The sequence below is a fragment of the Hordeum vulgare genome, chromosome 3H, assembly GCF_904849725.1.
Source record: "Hordeum vulgare subsp. vulgare chromosome 3H, MorexV3_pseudomolecules_assembly, whole genome shotgun sequence".
Lineage (NCBI taxonomy): Eukaryota > Viridiplantae > Streptophyta > Magnoliopsida > Poales > Poaceae > Hordeum > Hordeum vulgare.
The window spans coordinates 26,771,713-26,786,056 of record NC_058520.1 but is presented as its reverse complement, the minus strand read 5'-3'; the positions used below and the strand labels follow the sequence as shown (position 1 = coordinate 26,786,056).

General features: G+C 46.6%; 1 pseudogene; it reads right to left on the bottom strand.

Moving 5' to 3' along the window:
• Positions 1–3,185: 3,185 nt before the first annotated feature.
• LOC123439385 lies at positions 3,186–10,985 on the bottom strand (annotated as a pseudogene).
• Between the last annotated feature and the right edge of the window lie 3,359 nt (positions 10,986–14,344).

The window sequence follows — 14,344 nt, the reverse complement described above, 5'->3', positions numbered from 1 at the left end:
CCCGGCGGCGGTCATGAAGGCCGACCGCCCCGGGGGCGGCGTGCGGAGCGAAAGCAGTGGGTGGCAGCTAGGTCTAGAAACTTGCGGCAAATACCATGTTAAAGGGGAGAGAGGGATTGATGAAATAGTTGTTGTATTGCTTGAGTTTCGTGGACATATATATATATATATATATATATATATATATATATATATATATATATATATATATATATATATAGGAGTACATGATCATCTTGAAGTACAAGTCAAGACAGGAACAAATCCTAGTCCATCTATGCTTTTCTAAACAATCACGTTACTCAACAATAAGATAGGTAGGACTCATGATAAATGCTTCACAAAAGCTATTTGATAGAGGATCATCGCGAGATATAAACATGCGACGAAGTTGTCGAGAAAGCCGGCAAAATTCAGCCATGGCTTAGGCGCTTCTTGGTCTGAATGGTTTCTGCCCTTCATCCTTCTACTAGTGGAGCGGTGTCATGGTACGAAAGATAAAGATTCATCAGAATCGGTGATAGCGAGGCAACAACGCTTTTTTTGTAAGTTCCCCTCCATGGGAGGTGCAACTTTGCTCATGGTTGGAGACGACAGTGTAGACCACCTTCGGGCTAGGACTGACAAGGCGGAGCACCACCATGACAAGAGTCGACGGGAAAGATGATAGCGTGAAGAAAAAAGTTCATCGGATTTTCATCGGAATTTGACGGTCGGAAGTCGACGAGGTGTGTCGGCTGGCATGCATGGTGTGGTCGCCGGAGGCAAGGAACATGGAGCGGGGGCGGCGCAGGCGTGGAAGCGACCGAGCAAGAGAGAGAGGGAATTCATTTTGGTTAGTCAATCTTGAGAGCCCGTACTTGGACACTTATTATAATCTAGCAAAAATTTGTACCCTCTTAAAAAAATATGATGTTTATAATCTAGCAAACATTTGGAACACCTGGTGTTACATACACACACACAAGACAATCGATCCTTTGGCACGACGGCCGCAAGTTCATCTCCAACAGCTGCGCTTCGCGCCGTGTTCAAAAAATGCGTTTGACGCGCGCGCTTCGGTTGGTTTAGCACGGGGATAGGCGCTGGCTCCAACAGCCGCGCTATAATGCACAGCGCGCGCCGCTCCTGCAGTGTCCAAAAATGCAGCGCGCGCAACACGCACAAATCACATATACACCACATATACATTTCAAAAAATAGGAGCAAAAACGATCAAACAAACAAAATAAATCAACAACAAATAGTCATTACAACTCAAACAAATATTTTATCCTTCAGTACAACAAATAATGCAATAAACATAACCAATAGTTCATAAACAATACAATACAAATAATGCAATAAACACAACCAAATCATGCTCTTTGTCGTCCATGCTATGCCCACCACTCTTCAATCAGATCCTTCTGAAGATCATTGTGCGTTGCGGGACGCCGAATGACATGATAGGAGGCAACAAAACGGGCTACCCTTTCAGCCCTCCGTCGCACTCGCACGGGATGTCCCAAGAGCTCATACTGTGAGTAGTCTAAATCTTTGCCACGCTCATTCTCGATGATCATGTTGTGCATGATCACACAAGCGTGCATGATGTACCAAAGCATTTTTTGATCCCAAAATATAGCCGGTCCTCTGACAATAGCAAATTGGGCTTGCAAAATCCCAAATGCTCTCTCCACATCTTTTCTAGCCGCCGCCTGAGCATTGTGGAAATCAAGATTTTTCTTACCTTCTGGCTTTTTCAACGGCTTCACGAAGGTTTGCCACTTTGGATAGATGTCATCCGCTAGATAATAGCCATAGTTGTACGTACGGCCATTTGCTACAAACTGCACCGGTGGCAACTCACCATTTGCAATCTTATTCATCAGTGGTGACCGGTTGACAACATTGATGTCATTCAAAGATCCAGGCATTCCAAAGAATGCATGCCAAATCCAAGTCTCCTGATCGGCCACCGCTTCAAGGATTATAGTGGAACCCTTTTTTTAACCGTGGAATTGCCCATGTCATGCCTTTGGACAATTCTTCCAACTCCAATGCATGCAATCTATTGAGCCAAGCATACCAGAAAGCCGCGAGATTTGTTCATCGCCAATAGCCTTGCGGCGTCTTCAGCAGTGGGAGATCTCAAATACTCCTCGCCAAACACTTTGCACAATTCCCACTGCAAAGCGCTTGACACACATGATGGCTTGGCTCTCACCCATAGCCAAGTGATCATCAACTAGATCAGCCAGGATACCGTATGCCAACATACGCAAAGCGGCTGTCACCTTCAGAACGGTGCTATGCCCGAGCTCTCCGGCGGCATTCCTCCTTTGCTGAAAAAACCGGTCATGGCTCGCTAGTTTCTCTGCAGTGCGCTTGAACAAGTCTGTGCTCATCCTAAACCGGCGATGAAAATACGACTCCGGGTATGTGGGATTCTCCACAAAATAGTTCTTCATCAATCTGTTATGGGCATCAATCCTATCTCTCCAAATTTTCTCCCGACCCATAACCGAACCACCGTGCTTCGGTTTTTTATTGATATGCATAACTATGGTCATTGCAAGATCCTCCTCCTCTTCCATATCAAATTCTTCTTCGGAAGAATCATACGACGAACTCATCTACAATGTTCAATACCATACTATAAAAACTACCATTCAAAACATGCACCAAATTTATAAGTTTGGAGCAATACATACCTTGTAAGCGTTTTGTCGAACACCTTGCGGGCGCGGCGCGGCAGCGAGCTCTCGGGCGCTGTTCCTCGGACGTCGGAGGCGCGCGAGGGCCGGCCAGACTAGGAGGGGTGGGGCGGAAGCGCGGCGACGCGGGGAGGCCGGGGAAGCCGGGGAAGCGCCTGAACGGTCGCCGGGGGGCGCGGGTGGCGCCCGCAGCGGAGGCAGGCCGGGGAAGCGCCTGAGTGGTCGTCGGCGGGCGCGAGCGGCGGCGGCGGCCCGGCCGGATGGGGGGAACGAGCGCGGGAGCGCGGGAGAGAGCAGGACCGAGCGCGGAAGAGTCGCGCGCGGGGGAGCCGGCGCAGCAAATAAGGGGCGCGGGATTACGTTTCGGCCAACGCGCTGAACTCGAAATGGCGCGCGCGTCGTTTTTGCACGCCCGCTGGAGCTGCCCGCCGCGTTGCGCGCGCTAAAACTGCCTTTTTTTACGACGCGGCGCTTGTATAGCGCGTGTTGAAGATGCTCTTAGAGTAGGAATCGCGCAACCCGTTTCCTCGGCGCGACGGCCTGGATGGCCTCACCCAGCGGCCACACCGCCTTGATCAAGTACTCCCCGTGCTTCACCTTCTCCACCAGCGTGACCTCATTGGTCGGCGCCAGCCCAAAACCGTCGACGAGCAGGGTGTAGTCGTAGACGAGGTCCATGCAGGCGTAGGGCGCGTCGAGGAGGTCGGGTTAGGCGGCCTCGGCTTCCCGGACGCCGAGCGGGCACACCTTCTCGGCCGCGTCCTGGAACGCCGCCGGGCTGGACCTCGCGCTGGGGGCGCCCTTGTCGACCCACCCGACCTGGGTGGCCTTGCCGTACAAGGAGGACGCGGCGTAGAGGGTGTCCTGGCCGGCCCCGCCGCCGCCGCCCCACACGCCGCCGAAGGTGCAGTTACTGGCCGCGCATGGCGCGTCCAGTCTCAGCGCCCTGGCGACCTCCTCCCTGCACCTGCCGTATGCCGCGCCCTCCGGCGAGGCCGATGCCTCGTAGTCCTCGCCGTTGTAGCTGTACTTACCTTCATGGAAGAAGCTAATTAACGACATTGTTAAGTGTTAACAAGAAATGCAACCGAACCGGAAATGGAAGTGGAACAGGAGGGACGACCTGTGGACATAAACGTTGTAGTCTCTTCCCTTGAGGTATTCCTTTGTGATGTAGGGGTCCTTGCCGTGGGGAACCACCTCCAAGATCAATCACGCCTACCGTCTTGGAGTAGTCTCCTCCCAACTTATCCAGCAGATAGTTGAGAGCAACCTGCCATGTACGTGTACAAATATCATAAGGTGCATGCAGGTGTGTATGCATGCATGAATCCATTGTTCATCTATACATGGGATGGGATTGGCTGTTGCTATGATATATATATATATATATATATATATATATATATATATATATATATATATATATATATATATATATATATATATATATATATATATATATATATATATCCATTGTTAGGTTGATCTCTTTACCCAATGGGCCCAACGGCCCATTGGACCTTGACTCACGCCCTGATCGGGGGCGTCCAGCCCAAGTAAGGCAGGTGGGCCCCTGTCGCGCGGTGCTATATGTAGAGGAGGTGGGGACCATGACACGGGTTACGAGGTTCGCCGTCACCACTGGTTCCCCACCTCTAACCCTAATCCGATCGAGAGGGCAGCACTGAAGCGATGGCAAGTCCATCACAGCCACCACCGGATCTCTCTCCTTCCCCACCGTCGTCACCACCTCACGACGGTCACTGGAGGGAACTCATCGAGTACGGCATAAGGTAACATACCACTACTCTCACCGAACACATCTAGCCTTGTCGATCTACAGGATCTATCAATGGTATTAGAGCCACAAGGCTTTAGATGTGTTCCGGTTGCAAGAAGATAACGAAAGCGAAAAAGCCCCCCCCCCACCATATGAACCCTAGAAGAGGGCAAAGATCAAGATGAAAAGCAAAACAAAAGGAAAGTCACCGGATTTCCATCCGGCAAAGAAGGCCGCCGCAAGGCCGCGCTTGTTCCTCTCGATCCCCACACGCATCGGCATGCCGAGGTATGGGGAAGAAGAACCAACCTCCTTGGAGGCAAAGTATGGATCTAATTAGATCCAAAAGGAAAACAAACAAAGGAATCGGATTGAATCCGAAAAAGAAAAGCAAATGCAAAAGGAAGGGAAATGCAGAGCAAAGCATCAGCCCTTCGGGCAAAGGGCATCAACACCGCTCCCTTGACGGTGGCGCGTTCACCTTGAAGGTGCTCACGCGCGCTGGCAAAAGAACGTGGATGATGCCGAGGTTCTTCTGTGTTAAGGGGAAAAGGAAATAAGGGCACCGCAAGCACGCCGTTCGACGGCAGTGCGCTTCCACGAAGGGAAACGCACCACCGGCGAAAGGGGTGGTCACGGCGCCAACAGAGCAAAAGAAGGTGCGCCGCGGCGTGGCACGGGACTCATGGTCTCCACTGCCGGCGGCCACCACAAACCACGGCAGGGAGCCGCCACGGGTGCTGCTCGCACGAAGGAAAAGGGAACCACGACCTTCCGCTCGACGGCGGCGCACACACCGCAAGGAGTATGCACAGCCGGCGAGGGGAACACCATGGCTCCGAGGAAAGGAAAAGAGGTGGCCACCATGAGCAGAGAACGGCCACGGCGCGCTGCGCTCGGCGGGGCTCGAGGGCCGCCACGCGAGGCAGTGGCTTGGCCACACCCGCAGGAGGGCGCGCGCGACGAGGGGCCCTCGGCCGCCACGGCCGGCGGCCACCTCCCACACCCTCTGGCGAGGCATCTAGCCACCGCGCGCGAGAGAGCAGGCCGCCGCCGCGGGGCGAGACAGCTGAGCGACGAGGAGACAGCTGCGCGGTGCGGGAAAGAATGGGGGCTAGGGTTTCCCCTTGCCGAAACCACCCTTTTTGCTACAGCCGAAAGAGAGGGGGTACCGTCGGATCCGATCCGACGACCCTGATAGCCCCGCGCTGAAACCCTAGAAATGGGAGTCCAATTGGGCTGAGATGAGCAGGCCAGAGGCCGACGGGAGGAGTGCCGGCCCACGCAGAGGCAAGTGGCCAGAGGCCGCCGTGAGCTAGCCGGATGACAAAGGCCAGCAGGAGCTGGGCCTGCCCAGACCGAGAGAGAGAGGTCGAAAGATACTCGGCCAGTCCCTTTTTTATTTTTTCAGCGAAAAAGGCCCGCATAGGTTTTTCCTTTAAAAGGTTTTTTGTTTTCTGTCCAGTTTTTGGGCAGATTCCAAAGTATTTTTCTTAGCATATTTTCCAACGAAAATATTGTTTAGAAAATAGAAAAGAAAAAGTTGAAAGTTTCTGTAAAAATAGACAGAAAAGTAATGTTAATTTTTCTTAAAAGAAAAATAAAAGGTTCTGAAAATAAAAGAAGATTTTCAGAAAAAGAAAATTTTATGGATTTTATAAAAGGGATTATAAAGTTCATGAATTTTAAATTTTAACCGAATATTTTTCTATAAGGGTGTATGAATTTTCATACTCACGTTTTTCCGCTGCAAAGTAAAAAGGTTTAGTCCTCCAATTAAATTGGAACCAACGGGAAAATTTAATTGGAAGAACTGTTATTAGCAAAGTTTTTCCCTTGTGGGTGAGATAGGATTCAAACAGTTTCCGCTATGACAATAGAATGATGTTTGTTTTAAAGTTAAATATGGTATTGTTATTTTCTGACCAACGTTGATGATAACAATACTATAATTGTGCGAGTCATCTTATGTTTAAAGCTTAAATCTCTGATAAATTTTGTATCAAAGTGATCAATTTTTCGGAGCACAGATATAGAAATGCATATGGTTAATGATGATGATGATTATTTCTTAGCAAAGTTGTTCAATAGAAATACTATCATCACATTGTTTATGAGTTATATGCATTATTTCTATTTCTGCCCAACGGTGATATGGAATTAATGCAGAAGAATGATGTTTTATTCTAATTCTGCCACAACGGTGTTTTAGAATATTCCAGAAAGTTTTAAAAGGTTTAATGTGCATGATTTTAATCAGACCAACGTAGGGTTATTTTTATGCTCATTACCGTTGTTTATCGGCTAAGTTTTCTCAGACTAAAAGTTATTCAAGCTTTCAGTCATGAAAGCGAATGGTTTGGATATTAGTGACCCGAAAGTTAGAAAAGAAAGGCCATAACTTGAGGGAATAAATTCTCTCTAAAGAATGGCTTCACAAGAAAAGAACTCTTGGATATTAATTCAAGAAAAGAAAAGAGATAGATCATTGAGAGTCTTGGTTGACGAATGTCTTTCATGTACTCTCTATGATGGAGTCTCCTTTTTTCAGTCAACATGATTGAAATGAAACAAGCAACATGCATGTTTAATTTGACCAACGTCAGATCAAACATGTGTGTCAAAGATAATTCAGATTTATTTCTGAATTTAATGCAGTCAAAAGTCTGGGAAGAATGCCTGCGTAACCGGGTGAAGTTGACATTGTATTATGTCAACAATCCGTGTATGGCGGGAGAAATTTTGGCAAAAGCCTTATCCTGTATGACAGGAGAAAGTTATGATGACTCATGTGCGGTTAATGTGTCCACTATGGGAGAAAAGTATGGAGTAGCTATTAAGCTTTCCTATCATCGACCATACACCTTATGTGTAACGGTCATTATGCAATCACTAAATCTAGAAAGGATAAAATTAACAGACGAACCTAAAGACAAGAATGATATGCAAGTGTGACTTGCTAAAGAGACAATGATAAAGAACTCTGTTGAGTTTCTGAAATGAAATGAGGAAAAAGTACTCCCATACTAGTTAACTTATAACTTCATTTTACATGAAGTGATAAGATGAATGAGCTAGATAATCGAAGTTTCCTCATTTCACAAGAGCTATGAGTGGGTTTCGAAATTGTGGCAGAAAAGTTCTTGCCACATTTCGAGGAGGAGAAAGAGACATGAAATACATTGTAGTGTATTTCATGACTCCTGTGTACTTTAGATGATGTGATGCACATTATGCATCTAAAGTGATCCATTAATGAAGAATGTGATTGTCAAGGGGAGTACGACAGTCATCTGAATACCGTCATTATGATACCCCTAAAGAAAAGAAACTGTTGTATTTTCGAATCTTTTATAGTTCCGAAAGCAGACTAAGGAATACAACGGTGGTGCTTAAAGTGCCATAAAGAAGAAAGTTTAAAGATACGCCATTTCTTCAGTGAAGATGGAGTAATCTGGGGGAGTACGTTCTATGACCTATACAACACCTGTTGTTAGCTCTACAAGGGATCTTGTGATACAGGTCCCTGTAAAACCTATTGCCTTTTGGAAATGGGTGACTATAGAATTAATTGCCTCTTGGCAATGACAGAGCAACGACAACCCCATATGAAAGAAGTGCCAGTACCTTAGATTTTGATGGTCTCTAGGAATGTGAAAATCAGATACTTGTGACTACTATAAAGTCTATATTAGTGAAATTCCATCATTCGAATTTCACTAACATAGACTTTATGAAGGGTCTACAAGGCAAATGTGACTCCAAAGAAAATATGTAAAGGTGTAAAACATGACTTAAATCGAAAGATTTTTGCATAAAGAAAATGAGAGGACAATTGTAATCATGCAAAGTTATAGAATGGGAAATTCGTTTCCCAATTCCTGTGCATGTGGATGACGTCCTACTTGCAAGTGGTGATGTCAGTCTACTGCAGGAGGAGAGAAGAAGTTTTTGTCCTCAAAGTTAAAAAGAATAAAAAAGGGGTATTAGGAATGTCACATGGACATACTAAGAAAGATCTCTAAAGTATGCATACGAGAAAACCTATGCCTGTTCTTATAGTCAAGGGTAATGGAAGTGGAAACTATGGTGTTCCAAAAGTTAATAAGAAAAGATTGCAAACGGATATGGTACCATATGCTTCAATTGTTGGAAGCTCAAGATATTACCCTGACACAGTTCACGTATATATCCGGGTTGTTTTGACAATGTCCAGTCCATAGATAAATCAATGGAATGGAGCCAAAGATATCGGCCTCATGCTAAAAGAAATAAGTGCTCTCAAAAAAAAATTGTGAGTACAAAGGCAGGACTTGTGAAATGTATAGCAAAATCCACAATTGTCGCTAACTTTCATACTCGGAGTTTTGTGTGGAAAATCTCCAAATGAGTAAAACGATTGTCATCAACGTGATGCAATGATATGTTATAGCTTGATATGAGGCTGAGGGACGGGCAACATGGTTAAGGCTACCTGTACCCGGAGTGGATAATGGTTGACAACGACGATTACCATTTTAAGTTCTTTCGCTCCTGTCACAACGAGTCAAGTGTTGATGCCAAACACACTGACAAAGAGTTACGTGTTGTGAAGAAGAAAGTCCGGAATTATGGAAAAATGCTTGAAGCATAAAAGCAACAAACAAGTGTTTTGCAGATCTGCTTATCAAAGGCTTACCGCCCAGTGTGTTCGGAGAACACGCAGTCGACATGGGTTTTATGGTATAGTCTAATATTTCCGGACAACAAAGGGCCCAAGGTTAAAGAATCTGTCTCAAAATAGAGAGGTACATTGTGGCTGTCTGATTCCATCGGCAATTGAGCCGTGACGATGAAACATGCCCTATGTATTGATCTGTTATGAAACGGATAAAGTTAAAAGTATATTATGAGATCAAGGGGGAGAATGTTAGGTTGATCTCTTTACCCAATGGGCCCAACGGCCCATTGGACCTTGACTCACGCCCTGATCGGGGGCGTCCAGCCCAAATAAGGCTGGTGGGCCCCTGTCGCGCGGTGCTATATGTAGAGGAGGTGGGGACCATGGCACGGGTTACGAGGTTCGCCGCCACCACTGGTTCCCCACCTCTAACCCTAATCCGATCCAGAGGGCAGCACTGAAGCGATGGGAAGTCCATCACAGCCACCACCGGATCTCTCTCCTTCCCCACCGTCGTCACCACCTCACGACGGTCACTGGAGGGAACTCATCGAGTACGGCATAAGGTAACATACCACTACTTTCACCGAACACATCTAGCCTTGTCGATCCACGGGATCTATCACCCCATATGTAAGATCCTTCTTGAGATCCCTCGAGAACGTTGATCCACTTTGGGTTGCACTGAAACCTGCTCTCAGTGTGGACGACATCCCTGACCTGTAAGAAGTTTATCCATCATTTCTAGGCCTCTCCTTGTTCGGCGATGCATCTTTTTTCAGTGATACTGTACATACAATCGACAGTAACATAATACATATATGTGCAAGATGAAAGTAATTACCGCTTGAAGAATCTCCTCTGCTTGCTCATCTCCGATGAGTCTGAGTCCAGCTGTGGCCTGCACATTTCATTTCCGCAACAAAACATATATATTTTGAGGAACAAATTGATTTTTAGTTTAGAGTTCATCATTTAGATTTGATACTTTAAGTTTAATACAAAGTTTACTCTAGCAAATTGAGGAACAAATTGTTTTATTAATACTTTAAGTTTACTCTAGCAAATGCACCCTCAGTTCCTCGCTGGTTTTTTTGATAGCGGGGTAGTTTAACGAGTCAGCGTTTTTTTCTTTTTTTGGCGGGGAGTCGTAGTAGGATCAGAACTCAGAAACATCTCATTTTTTGCCATTTTCAAAAAGGAGGATATATATCACCCCGGACTCTGCCTCAGTAATATTTCATAACGTGTTTAACAGGAAACCTGATTTAAACACCTATCAGTGTTTGATTAGCAGATGTCATAGGATGGTTATGTGGTTTTCTTATTCTGAAAGTGAATTTCATTTCTGTTGTATACGTACGTACGTACCCCTAGTTTACGGCCTTGTCAAGCAGCGGCAGCATGGACTTGGCAGCCTCCCGCGGTCGCCCAGCGTACGAGCTCAGCCCAGGCTGCACCTGCACCAACGAATGAAAGCAATATCATCATCATCTTGTCATAACATAACACAATCCACTGATGGATGATGGGCATGCATGGCTAGCATGCATGCATCAGTACCCTACCCTGGCGAAGACCTCGATGTCGCCGCCGATCTCGACGAGGTCCATCCTCCGGTCGAATCTGAAGACGTGCACCCGCGTCCCCGTGCTGCCGGCGTCGAAGATGACGGCGTACTTACCCGGCCCGGCCCGCTCCTTCTTCGCCGCCGGCTCGTCGGCGATGCTGCCCTTCCGGCCAAGAACCATCACCCCGTCCTGGGCAAAGCCCCAAGAGGCTTGGGCTAGGAGGAGGAGGAGCAGGCGCCGCGGTGCACATGGTGCGAGCTACTAGCTACTGTCCGATGCAGTTGGTGCTCCAGCCAGCAGCAAGGTGCTGCGATTTTAAAGGGTGCGAGTGGGGGAGACAGCCATTTCCACTAGCAAGGCACCGTTGCTATCTCAGATTCGCTCCCCTCCCCGTGTTGAAAGGGGAATATGGCTTGCCTGCCACTGCTGTGCTCCCATCCATATTCCCACGTGTATAACGGCTCTCCTTTCTTCTTCTTCTTCTTCTTTTTCTGACGCGAGCCAGGAGAGGATGACGGTGCACGTGAACGTGTGTTAGAGCAACTCCAACAGACACGCAACGGCCCGCCACCTTTAAAATAATATGCGTCGCCGAAACAATGTTTTTTAACGCGTTGTAGGGTGCTTGCTCCAGCAGACGCGCCGTTGCAGCTCTAGGAGGCACGCTAAATTTACACTTCAGTTGAAAGCCAACATCACATATGGTCTATACGATACAAATGAAAACGATAGTATGATTCAAATATATTACATAAAACTAGATAAAACTTGAAAACTAGAACGTACCGCCGCGGCGGCTTGGGAGGTCTCGAACCAAGCCCGACGCGTGTAGGACCGGAGCGTATCTCCGTGTAGTACACGTCGGAGGGGCGGGCGCGTACGCCACGGTGGACGAAGATGCTCCGGGCGCGCGGCGGCATGGCGGTGGCGGGGGAGAAGGCTGCAGGGGCGAAGAGAGAGGCACCAGAGACCAGGAAGAAGGTAGCGGGGGCGATGGCGCAAAGGAAGGAGCGGTGGGGCAGAGAAAGCGGCGAAGAGATAGCGGTTGACGGGCTCCAGCGCGCGGCTTTTATCGAGCGCGCGTAATGCCACGTACCAAAACTTTCGTGTGCGCTTCCGCTTTTTCTCATGCATGCAAATTATTTTACCCGTCGAACTTTCTCACGCCTGCTGGAACGCGCTTCTCGGGTCCCGGCCTGCCTCTGGGCCGGGACTAAAGGCCCGACCACGTCGCCCCAATTCTCAATGCCTCCCTCGAGGCTTTAGTCCCGGCCCGTAAGGAGCCTTTAGTCCCGGTTCGTGTCCCAAACTAGGACTAAAGGGCTACGCGGTGGGCAGTGGTGGTGGCAACCGTTCGTATCCCCCTTTAGTCCCGGTTGGTGGCTCAACCCGGGACTAAAGGCCTAACACGTGGCCTGCCGTAGTGGTGGCAACCGTTGGTATGCCTCTTTAGTCCCGGTTGGTGGCTCAAACCGGGACTAAAGGCCCAAAACGGTTTGCATCCCGCTTCACAAAACCACAACCGAAGCAGAGTCGGTGTCGCGTCGCCCTTCTTTCTCTGGTCTTCTTCCTCTCTCGCTTCTTCCCTTCTCTATTCTTTCCCTCTCTTCTTCCCTTCTCTTCTTCCACCATGCCAACTCGCTTTGGAGAGGTGCTCGCACATGGCAAGACCAAGCTCGATGTCGTGTACACGAACGAGAGCAGGGAGGTGCCGCATTTTCTTAGACAGTTGAAGGAACGATGACTTGACGCCGCAGTGGATCATGAGAAGTTCTTGGGGCTTGATCTGGAATACATGGCCGATCAACGCGGTGTTGCCGTCATCCAACTATGTTTCGCACACCATGTCTTGATCTTCCAATGGGCGAGGTAAGTTTTGAGGCTTTCTTTGATCCAAGGTAATGAAATTGTAAGTTTATTTGTTTCAATCATAGTTGGTTCCCTTCAAATAGTTGTAGTGAAACAATTTTGATTAGTTGAAGGGGAACACAATCTGATTGGAATAGTGTTCCATAATCTGAAAAATCGTATTAGAATCAACTAGTGTTTAATATGTTCCATTGAAATCATAGTTGGTTCGCTTCAAATAGTTGTAGTGAAACAATTTTGATTAGTTGAAGGGAATAGTTGTAGTGATAGTTGAAGGGACTAGTGTTTAATATGTTCCATTGGAATAGTGTTCCACAATCTGAAAAATCTGATTGGTTCAATATGTTCCATTGAAATCATAGTTGTAGTGATACAATTTTATGCGGTGTTCTTTGATCCAAGGTTATGAAAATTGCATATAGCTAGTGATCTCTCTAGGTTCCATTGGATAGCAATATGATATGTCATAGTCATGAAAATTGCATATAGCTAGTGATCTCTCTAGGTTCCATTGGATAGATATAGTGATCTCTCTAGGTTCCATTGGATAGCAATATGCAACATGTCTAGCTTATTGAATATTTGCAAAACCGTGGGAGAATATATATATATATGTCATAGTTAATTTACGGTTTCTTGATCAATTCGTAGGATATGAAAATTGCATAGGATAGCACTATGTTCTATTTGAATCCTAAAGATAATTTTCTCTTTAGTTGTAGTGAAACATGTTTCCTTATTGCAGCAGTATGTAACATTTGTTCTATTTTAATTTGTTTCTGTTGCAGTAGTGACAAGCATTGTCCAGAACTCATGGACTTCCTTCGCAGCGGCATCACTTTTGCTACCGTTGACATAACGAACGACAAGCTGAAGATGAGGTACAACTTCGGTATTGAGATACCAACTGGTTGCCTCATTGATCTCCAAACGGTATTCAGGCTTCGACATGTCAGGACTTCGATGGCTCATATGGCAGTTGCCTTGATCGACGAGGAATATGGTAATATGAAGACCAATTTCCCAAAGTCTCAGCATAAACTTTGGGAGAAGGCCCCACTTGATCGTATCAACATTGAGTATGCAGCAAAAGATGCATACGTTTCATACGAGTTGTACCGCAAGATTCGAGTCGTCAACTATGGCCAGCGTCACCTCGAATAAGGTGGACATTCTGATTCGAGTCGTCAACTATGACCAGCGTCACCTCGAATATATATATCTATGATAGCTATTATTATGTACTGTTTGGACTAGTATCATGTGCTGCTTGGACCAATTTATATATGTCTAGTTTCTGTTTGTGCCATTATAGTTTCCAAATTTGAATGGTTTAGCCCTTTCTAACTTCATTTGCTACTTTTGAATGGTTTAGCCCTTTCTAACTTCATGGTATCATGCATTTCGACCACATATATATACAAAAAGTCTTTAGTTCAAATAAGTTCAAAAAATGAAATCCCTTTTGTAACAGATCTCTTTTTGATTAAAACAGTCATTTAAAAATGAAAGACCATTAGTCCCACGTGGCGTGCCGCGGAACCACTTTTGTTGTGGGGGTAGCTTTTCCTTCTTCTCCTTGTGCTAGATATTTGTTATGCATTAGGGAAAGAAGGAATAGCGACCATCATCGACGGTCAAAAAATCAGGTGAGGGAGTGTCCACCATACATGAGAGAAGAAGAATGTCGACTGTTGTTGTGGGGGTAGCTTCTCCTTCTTCTCTTTGTGCTAGATATTTGTTATGCACTAGGGGAAGAAGG